The sequence below is a fragment of the Ascaphus truei genome, chromosome 3 (assembly GCF_040206685.1).
Source record: "Ascaphus truei isolate aAscTru1 chromosome 3, aAscTru1.hap1, whole genome shotgun sequence".
Classification (NCBI taxonomy): domain Eukaryota; kingdom Metazoa; phylum Chordata; class Amphibia; order Anura; family Ascaphidae; genus Ascaphus; species Ascaphus truei.
The window spans coordinates 29,608,535-29,617,476 of record NC_134485.1 but is presented as its reverse complement, the minus strand read 5'-3'; the positions used below and the strand labels follow the sequence as shown (position 1 = coordinate 29,617,476).

The 8,942-nt window shown below is 45.2% G+C and overlaps 1 pseudogene; it reads right to left on the bottom strand.

The window, feature by feature from the left end:
• Positions 1-808: 808 nt before the first annotated feature.
• Positions 809-8,942, bottom strand: part of LOC142491391 (rho guanine nucleotide exchange factor TIAM1 pseudogene) — a 184,912-nt pseudogene continuing 176,778 nt past the window's right edge.

Below are 8,942 nucleotides of genomic sequence, written 5' to 3'. Positions count from 1 at the left end.
TCTGTGGCCAAGAACATTTTATTTACTTCAAGACCCCTCTCACTTCTCCCTACCAATAAAGTGATGCAGAATGAGAGTACAGGCATAACCCGCATTAACGTACGCAATGGGTCCAGAGCATGTATGTAAAGTGAAAATGCACTTAAAGTGAAGCACTACCTTTTCCCCACTTATCGATGCATGTACTGTACTGCAATCGTCATATACGTGCAAAACTGATGTAAATAGCACATGTGTAACAGGCGCTATAGTCTCCCCGCTTGCGCACAGCTTCAGTAAAGGTAGAGAGCTGGTTTTGCTGTTCAGGACTTGATGACAGGCGCATGCGCGAGCTGCCGTTTTCCTATTGGGCGATATGTCCTTACTCGCGAGTGTATTTAGAGTGAGTGTCCTTAAACCGGGGTATGCCTGTATACTGTAGTCTTTCAGCCCCTGAAGTGTGTTATCCTTTGAGCACAAAACCACAAAGTATTATTAAACCACTTCACAAATTGTAGATGCTGGCTCCCAATGTCGTTGTAAATATGAACCAACTGCACCTGCCTGGTGGTCTCTCCTATAGAGTGAATGCGGTAGATATCAGTCAAAAGCAACACAGCCGAGATGGCATTAGTCTGCGAGTTTGGCTTCTTAGAGGCAATTCTTTTCACCAATGAAACTGATGTTTTAAAGGGCATAGTGGTTATTTTGACTATATGCCGTGGTATGTTTATTCTCAGTGTCACAGTAAAAGGAAGCGTATTGTCAAACGTACTCCTGCAGTAACAAAGGCAATAACATACAGTAAGTGTTATAAAAATGGTATAATAAGGATGTTCATCATCTATACAAGGTCACACAATGAGTACAACAGGCCAATTAAAAACATTAGCTTTACCTGAGTAGTCTTTGCTCTTCTGCCATTCATGCTATTGCTATGGCTAAGTTTCATGTTTGTAGCCCCTTCAGAAAGGCAGTGGGACTTCCTGCAAGGAAGGGTGTTATAATTACTGTACGACACCCCGTCCTCCGTCAAAGTGGCTGACATTTTGTATTTTGCCGCTTCTGGCGAGTGGGACACTAAATTCCGACAGTAAATCATGAACTTATTCCTAGGAACTCCATTAATTAAAGCATGTGGGCTCTTTTGGGGGTACAAGTCCGTTAAAGAATTGGCCCGCTGGCAGGAATCCAGTTGCTTGGGACTATCGCTTGCCTCCGTCCTTCTGGTTTCCTCGCAGTCCTTCTCTTCCGTGGAACACAATATTTCCTCTGTGCTGGTTAAGTGTTCTTGGCTCAGATCAGACAGGGAAAATTCTAAGCTGTCCTCTCTCCATAGGTCTGCAGACTTGGAACGCTTTTTCTTAAAGCTGGCGGTCTCCAAGAATTTTGACCCATTTGTTGTGTAAAGGTGAGGTCTACCATCCCCTTCCACCAAATATGCAGCTTCTTCTCCGTACAGTCTACCTTCTTCAGAGTCCTGCATGCTCTGCACGGAGGCTGCTGTAAGAACGGTGCTACTGTTTAAGCTTGGAGTGACGGAGGAATCTGTATGATATGAAACAGGTCTCAAGCCCATATCCACCCAAACTTGGCTGTCAAAATCATCCAAGTTTGCATCCTGGGAGTAAGGTTCCATGCCATTTTCGGCTAAAGACTGTGGGATGCTGGGAGTGCTGCTAGACCTGTTGCTGACTTCAGACTTCCGGTGCACCGGCTTTCCTGAGGAAGCATGCCTAGTCCGGCGCGAAGCCTTGTTAGAAATACGAAGCGAGCGAGATGTGTGCTTGCGACCCAGACTGGCGTGCTCTTTCCCATACAAAGCTTGCTCTACATTTTGGCTTTCTGCGTTTCCCATGATTTCACCGTCTAGAAGATACAAAAAAAAAAAGAGAGAGAGATTAAAAAACTGCAAGCAGTTCTTTTTATAAGCGCTTCTGTATTTAAATACCTAGGGTATCAGAATCTTGCTGCCTTATAGTATTTGACTGGAGACGCACATTCTAAGTCTGTCCAACTGTGTGCTTCCGAATTTCCACATGCAGTAGGTGATTGGCGTTTCTATGCTTGTGTAATGTACATGAAAACTTCTATTCTATCTCAGATCTCTCATTTCCAAGGAAGCGAGGCCAACAAGGAAGCAGAAAGTAGTTTGACAGGGGGATAAAAAAAAGGCAGGGGAGGCAATGATGAGGATTAAAAGTGTGGGGAAGGCACAGTAGCAGCAAAGAAGGCATTTACTTACTGGCGTGAGATTCTCTCTCTAAGGCTAAGGCCCCGGTATCTCCGCTGCAACGCGCGCCCGCGAGATTGGCGGCGCGTGCAGCCGATTACCTGGTCTGCAGCCCACTGCAGGAAGAGAGACCGGGGGAGCGTTGCGGGGAGTGACGGGGGCGCGGCCATGACGTCACCCGGCAGGTTCGCTCGCCCTCATTGGCTGAACCGCCGGGAGGCGTGCCGTATCACTCGACGCAAGTCCTGCTCTCAATTCTATTGAAAGCAGCTCTCGCCCCAGCGCTGCAGCCCCCCCTCGCAGCGGGCCCGGCGCCATTGAGGGGAGGGCTCTCGTCCGTGCAGCGTCCGCCACAGCAGACGCTGTAGTAGGCAGCGGGGGCAAGGCCTAAGGCCGCGCTTATAGTGGCGGCGACAGTGAAGCGACGCAGCTGCAAAACAAATGTATTGCCACCGTCGCGTGCGCTTATAGTAGAAGCGACGCGACAGAGTGACAGGTTGGTCACGATCGTTGGAAGTCAAGTCAATTTGATTTTTCGAGCGACCAGCAGCGTGACTTCACCGGCGCTTTCGCCGGTGACGGCACTATAAGCGCAGCTTAAGAGAGAGAGATGCTACCTCATTGAGGAAAAGCAGAAAGAAGAGCTTAGCAAAAGGTTTTAAGATTTCTTGCAATTAATTTATTTGAAGGTGAATGCATACTGTATATTTTCTAGGCTGTGCTGTAACTATAAAAATAGAATTTGACAGCAGATAAAAAACACTCGACTCACCTGTCTGACCGTTTCTCTATATATTGTACAATGTCAGCCCCCGATTCATCCCTGGCTTTGTTATATTTAGGGTCGCCTTCTATCTATTCCAAGTATTTTTTCCTTACCTCACTACATTAGCCTCTACTACCTCTGTTGTAACCCTTTTTATATAATGCATTGACAGAATTGCTGTGTACTTTGGTTAACTCAGTGTTTTTCACAAGGGGTTCCCAAGTTCCCCGGGCATCACTAAAAGGGTTCCCTGCCATTTTCACGTCATTTGAAAATTGTACCAAATACAGAAGAATTTACAATGTATCTGATCTCAGACGCGCTATTAGAGAGGGTTGGGGTTCCTTACAATGCATCTGATCTCAGACGCGCTATTAGAGAGGGTTGGGGCTCCTTACAATGTATCTGGTCTCAGACGCGCTATTAGAGAGTGTTGGGGTTCCTTACAATGCATCTGATCTCAGAAGCACTATTAGAGAGGGCTGGGGTTCCTTACAATGCATCTGATCTCCGACGCGCTATTAGAGAGGGTTGGGGTTCCTTACAATGCATCTGATCTCAGACGCGCTATTAGAGAGGGTTGGGGTTCCTTACAATGCATCTGATATCAGATGCGCTATTAGAGAGGGTTGGGGTTCCTTACAATGCATCTGATCTCAGACGCGCTATTAGAGAGGGTTGGGGTTCCTTACAATGCATCTGATATCAGATGCGCTATTAGAGAGGGTTGGGGTTCCTTACAATGTATCTGATCTCAGACACGCTATTAGAGAGGGTTGGGGTTCCTTACAATGCATCTGATCTCAGACGCGCTATTAGAGAGGGTTGGGGTTCCTTACAATGCATCTGATCTCAGACGCGCTATTAGAGAGGGTTGGGGTTCCTTACAATGCATCTGATATCAGATGCGCTATTAGAGAGGGTTGGGGTTCCTTACAATGTATCTGATATCAGAAACGCTATTAGAGAGGGTTGGGGTTCCTTACAATGCATCTGATCTCAGACGCGCTATTAGAGAGGGTTGGGGTTCCTTACAATGCATCTGATCTCAGACGCGCTATTAGAGAGGGTTGGGGTTCCTTACAATGCATCTGATATCAGATGCGCTATTAGAGAGGGTTGGGGTTCCTTACAATGTATCTGATATCAGAAACGCTATTAGAGAGGGTTTGGGATCCGCAGAATTTCACAATAGAATTATAGGGTTCTAAAACGTAAAAAAAAAAAAAAAAAAAAGTTGGCAACAACTGAGTTAACTTATGCAGTAATGATGGGCGTTAATGTATTAAACCTCCTTGCAGAGCGAATTAAAAAGGATCATTTTTTCTGCATAACTCTCCAAGGTGCTTAAATATATTAAATAGGATTAATCCAGTTAATCTAGTAAACAGAGTGAACGCATATTCCCCAGTCTGAGTACCCAAGTAAAGCATGTGCCTTAAATGTTAAGGGAAATGTACTGTGGGTAAGCAATATCTAAACGGCTTAACCCTCAACACATACATTCCAAACTCTTCTCTTAAGCTCATCTTGGGTAAGTCTACATAACAGAAATGTGCCATTAATTTGAAATGTGATTTCCAAAGTATTTCCCTATCCAAAGTCATTGAGATGTACAACACTCCATACATCAGTGACCCAAGAGGCGGATACACCATAAAACATATAATATCAGAAATTACACAATTGGAATTTTAAGGGTCAGAACTCAGATGTGAACTTCTGGAAAAGCATTGTCTTCTTTACAGAGTACTTCAGTATCAGACGATACCTTTTTAAAATTGGACTAACAAGTGATATTTTAGGACAAGCTTTTGCGTGTTCTACGCTCTTCCTCAAGTCTAGCAATACTGATTTATTGCCCTGGGAGATCATTCCTCAGGTTCCTTCTGCTTCCGTGGTTCCTAATTGAATACATCAAAGAGGGACCACACCAGAAGAAGACTACCTTTAGCCATTGAGTGTTTTTCCTGTCAGAGGATTCTTTCACCTTTCAGCTTCTACTGAGGTTGCTTTAACCCTGAGGGGCCATGTGAGTTGAATGACTAATGGTTTTCCCAACAATATATTCAAGTTTAGAACACACAGTTCTTTTTATCTATGTCATACTTATGTAATTATATCACATTTAGTGAAGTATATTTCTAGTTATCCCTTGCACCAGTTTTGCACGATTGCACACGCTGATGAGCACCCTCTCTCTCGATTCCAATTCTGGTTTACAAAAGCGCCTGTATGAGCTCAACAAATTAAACCAGTATTGCTCGACCTGAGGAAGAGCGTGAAACGCTCAAAAGGTTGATCTAAAATAGCACTTGTTAGTCCAAATAAAAAAATGTTATCACCTAATTATGACTTACTCCTGTATTTTGCACTATTGCAACAGGGTTAACACTGCTACTTCTATTTAATTCTAATTTACTGAAAGCTGAAAATGCATTTGCAGAGCATTTAACCAGACATTAAAAAAAGTTATAGTGGGTAAAAAATAAAAGTGACAAAAAACCCTCACTGTACAGTACATACAAATACCACTTGTGGGTACATTTGCATGTCTGACACGTCTGCAACCCTGTCTTTCCCCCATTATCTCTTCGCATACAATGTTTCCACTGCAGCCAGGGATTCTGGGTAATGACATGCAAATGAGCACTGGCTTTGTCACCTTTTGTTTCTTATCCATTTTAACATGAACCCCCATAAGCTTCAGTCTAGGATATTTGGTCACGGCCGTTTCGTTGCGACTCTCTACGCTGCCGGAAGCTGCCGCTTAGGTAAGTAAAGCCACTAAACTAAAAACCCCTATCCCAAGCTCTTACCCTAAAAACCCCTACCCTTACCCTTAATCCCCTACCCTAAGCCCTTACCCTAAATCCCCTACCCTAAGCCCTTACCCTAAAACCCCCTACCCCAAGCTCTTACCCTAAAACCCCCTACCCCAAGCTCTTACCCTAAAACCGCCTACCCTTACCCTAAATCCCCTACCCTAAGCCCTTACCCTAAAACCCCCTACCCCAAGCCTTTACCCTAAAACCCCCTACCCTTACCCTAAATCCCCTACACTAAGCCCTCATCCTAAAACTCCCTACCCCAAGCCTTTACCCTAAAACCCCCTACCCTTACCCTTAATCCCCTACCCTAAGCCCTTACCCTAAAACCCCCTACCCCAAGCTCTTACCCTAAAAACCCCTACCCCAAGCCCTTACCCTAAAACCCCCTACCCTTACCCTAAATCCCCTACCCTAAGCCCTTACCCTAAAACCCCCTACCCCAAGCCTTTACAGTAAAACCCCCTACCCTTACCCTAAATCCCCTACACTAAGCCCTTACCCTAAAAACCCGTACCCCAAGCTCTTACCCTAAAACCCCCTACCTCAAGCTCTTACCCTAAAACTCCCTACCCCAAGCCCTTACCCTAAAACTCCCTACCTTAACCACTAAAACCCTTAAATTACCCCCCTACCCTAAAATCCTTAAATTAACCCCTTAACTGCTAAAACCCCTACCTTAACCAGTAATAAAACTTACCTTAGAAGCGGCCGGCGGCGGGGGTTCCAGCGGCAGATCGGCAGCGGGTCCGTCTGCCGCGAAGCGGTGGCAGCGGCCGTTTGGTCGCGGTTAAATAGCCACAACCAAATGTCCCACTGCGTATAAGCTTGTGCCTGCCGTATTACACAGCGTTTCAGCGCAGCCTGGGCATTTAACGTACATTCAGTTTTACTCTTACATCTCCAATTCAATCTATTATTGGCGCGTTTACCCAGTAACTGCAGGATCCCTTATGGAGTTCTTTTAAATCACTGCATAATGATGCACTTCAGGTTATAGAAAGCCCTAGCCCTTAATCCATGACACCGAAGGCTGCATGGACTCTACTGTTACTCTCATAAAATCTCTACTCAAACCAGCAACGAACAAGAGGCAGACCCTCCCAGGTTTGCAAAAGCGAGCGAGAGGTGCAGGGGGTACATGGGAAAGCTAAGGGAACGGAAACATCTTATAACTGCCTATAATGATCTACCCTACCTACAGAGTAATAAGCCAGGGGTGGGCCACTTCAGTCCTCAAGAGCTACCAAGATGTCAGGTGTTCAGGATATCCCCGCTTCAGCACAGGTAGCCTAATCAGTGGCTCAGTCCACCTGTGCTGAAGCAGGGGTATCCTTAAAACCTGACCTGTTGGTGGCCCTTGAGGACTGGAGTTGGCCGCCCCTGGTATAAGCCCTTTCAAGTTTTCCATACAAACGAGTCCATTGCAAATAAAGACAGATGGGAGGAAAGCAACAATTATTGGACAAGTAGGTTTTGACCTCGACTAAGCGGGAATGTCTCTTCAAATCAGAATGGCCGGTTACGCCGCAGCACAAAGGGAATGGAAGAGGCCCGGGGGTATACATTATCTCTGAAGATTTCTTTCAGAGGAGAAACGTAAAGGAGCTCAATTAAAAAAAAGCAATGGCCCTGGGGCAGGGACTCGGACAGCCCTGTCTGCCCCCCTCTGTGCCGTACACACCGAAGCACTCCGTGTGCCTCTCCCAGCAAAGACATTCTGCAACTCAACGAGAGTTCATGGATTTAGAGAAATCACCCTGCGACTAGAACGCAGAACAGCAGCAGAAAGTGGCATAACCTCCCCTCTAGAAAATATAAAAAAAAATATATCAAATATATACACACAGTCTGTAAGGATCCCTAGAGATCCAATATACCGGCACAGCACAAGAGCCAAATTATAATGCGGGGAGGGGGGGGGGGGGGGGGGAAATTAAAAAATGGCAATTTAAAATTAGATTCAAAATTAACATTGCATGCAACATTAACTATTTATTTCTAATTATGCACAATTCATACATACCTGTGCCAAAATAAAAAACGTGTTTAGCATCACTCCGCAGAGGATTTGTGTGGTTCTGGGAAACTCATTTCTGGACGTGGCCGCGTGACGAGTACTGAAAATGAAATAATATGATATATTTAGAGAGGGGTATACCACAAAACAGTACGTTATTGTTGTTATACTTCACACAGCAAGTAAAAGCAAATTCAAAATACTCATTGACAATGGGGGAAAACAAACAAGGTTAGGACCCAACTATAAAAGTATAGATCATTAACCAAAATCATCAGGGTAACATTTGAACAGAATCTGCGATCCAGCGGCCACAATACAGTATGGCATTCCATTGCATACAATAGTTGGTGCCCCTTCCTGAAGATGAATATGCTGCAGCAGGGGGGTTCAATCGCAACCATCGATGCCACCTGTACCATCGCTGCCACCTGTACCATCGCTGCCACCTGTACCATCGCTGCCACCTGTACCATCGCTGCCACCTGTACCATCGCTGCCACCTGTACCATCGCTGCCACCTGTACCATCGCTGCCACCTGTACCATCGCTGCCACCTGTACCATCGCTGCCACCTGTACCATCGCTGCCACCTGTACCATCTGTGCAATACCAGGTTATCAAATCTCTAGAGCAGGGGGGCTCACTCCAGGCCTCACTTCTTCCCATCGTGTGTTATTTGGATTATTTGTTATTTATATGATTGTCACGTGTATTACTGCTGTGACGCGCTATGTACATTCATGGCGCTATATAAATAAAGATATACATGCAAATGCTGCATATATTAAAACAACTATTTTATTTATTTATAAGCTGCTGGGACTGGCTTCTTGAACATTATTGGACAAGTTCTGTGGCAAATGTGCGCATTTAAATCGCTCGAACACGGCTCCGAGCACAAGGAATCCAAAACATTCACGTTTAGTGTTATTTGTTTATTTATTTTCTCCTTCGGTATAATTTACTAGAGCTCAGCTTTAATCATTTAACTGAAGCAAGTGTCAGATCCGGTCCTGCGCAGGCTGGCATCAGTGCTGGACGGCTCCACGTTATCCCACTTGCGTTACACCCGAAACAGTCATTAAAAAGAATGGACAGTAACTGCATTGAGCA